Here is a 1,967-nt window from a genome sequence, read left to right as displayed (position 1 = left end):
CAGAGTCACTCGCCCCAACAGTGCGTGAGTGCTGGAGGCGAGCGAAAGCTCGGGAGAGAGAGGTGAGTGTGGTGGGTGTACCTGTACCAGACAGCGGTCTGCTACCTGAATTGACTCAGGAAAAAAGAAAGAAATACTCAGAAAAAAACATAACTAGGCCTACAGTATCACAGCGAGGTCAAACAGGTGTGTGTGTTTCATTATCTATTATCCGCAGCAAAAATATTGATAATTCTTAACCCTCAGTGCATGTGGTGTACTATCTTAGCCATGCTCTCATTAACCCTAATCTTTTCTCTTTCTCCCCTTCCGGAGGGCCTGAGGCTCTTGGACCACAGACCTTATTTTCAGCGTTTATCCAAAACCCCTTCAAAAGTGGCATTCATTTCCCCGTAGGCTTTGTCCAACGAACCGTGGCAGAGTTACTCCTCATCCTGATGTTGTGCCATCAACTAGCTTTTGGTGTAGCGCCGACTGGTAAAACGCTTCAGAAGGGTGGTCACGTGTGCCAGCAAGGAATTTGAGGTGGCGCGATAAGACGCTTGAGGGAGGACTGTCAGGCGGTGTGTTTGTGAGGCAGAGATCCCAAGTTCGAGCCAGATATGGGCCGAATCAGGAGGAAGTGGTACTTGTTAAGCAAGCAGCGTGACGTCCTTTACACCAACAAAGAGACGCTATTTCTATAGTAGTGTTATATTAACTAGGCTCTACTCTATGTCCCTGTCCTGTGTGTGTATGAACCAGTGATGATTCACTCACCCCCTACTGACCAGGAGATGAGCCAAGCCACCCTGCCTTGCTACCTCCCAGACTGTTTGGAGGGTGAGATACAGTATATAGGTCTCTCCATGGGTGAGAGACGGACATTTAAGCTTATCAACACTCTCTGGAACACGTTGTCGTACACGTCGATTCGGAGCATCCCAAACATGATCAACGGGTGATATGTCTGGTGAGAATGCAGACTATGGAAGAACTGGGACATTTTCAGCTTCCAGGAATTGTGTACAGATCCTTGCGACAGGGGTCTGTGCATTATCATGCTGAAACATGAGGTGATGGTGGAGGATGGATGGCACGACAATGGGCCTCAGGACAAATGCAATTGTGTTCGTTGTCTGTAGCGTATGCCTGCCCATACCATAACCTCACCTCCACGATGGGGCAGTGCTAGCTGTGCCACTAGAGATCCTGGTTCAATTCCAGGCTCTGTCGCAGCCGGCCGCGACCGGGAGACCCATGGGGCGGCGCACAATTGGCCCAGCGTCGTCCGGGTTAGGGGAGGGTTTGGCCAGCAGAGATGTACTTGTCCCGTCATGCACTAGCGACTCCTGTGGCAGGCCGAGCGCAGTGCACGCTGACACGGTCGCCAGGTGTTTCCTCCGACACATTGGTGCGGCTGGCTTCTGGGTTAAGCGAGCATTGTGTCAAGAAGCAGTACGGCTTGGCTGGGTTGTGTTTCAAAGGATGCACGGCTCTCTACCTTCTCCTCTCCCGAGTCCGCACGGGAGTTGCAGCGATGGGACAAGACTTTAACTACCAATTGGATATCACGAATTTGGGGAGAAAAATTTGTAATTCTTTTTCAAAATGAAATTTAAAAGATCCTGGTGAGGACGATGAGCATGCAGATGAGCTTCCCTGAGACGGTTTCTGACAGTTTGTGCAGAGATTCTTCTGCTGTCCGGGTGACTGGTCTCAGATGATCCTGCAGGTGAAGAAGCCGGATGTGGAGGACCTGGGCTGGCATGGTTACACATGGTCTGGGGTTGTGAGGACGGTTGGATGTACTGCCAAATTCTCTAAAATGACATTGGAGGTGAAATACAACTACAAAGAGCTCTGGTGGACATTCCTGCAGTCAGCATGCCAATTGTACGCTCCCTCAAAACTTGGGCCATCTGTGGGATTGTGTTGTGTGACAAAACATTTTGTTGTCACCAGCACAAGGTGCACCTGTGTAATGA

Source organism: Salmo trutta, chromosome 7 (assembly GCF_901001165.1).
Source record: "Salmo trutta chromosome 7, fSalTru1.1, whole genome shotgun sequence".
In the NCBI taxonomy this organism is placed as follows: Eukaryota; Metazoa; Chordata; class Actinopteri; order Salmoniformes; family Salmonidae; genus Salmo; species Salmo trutta.
This window is presented reverse-complemented; position numbering follows the sequence as displayed.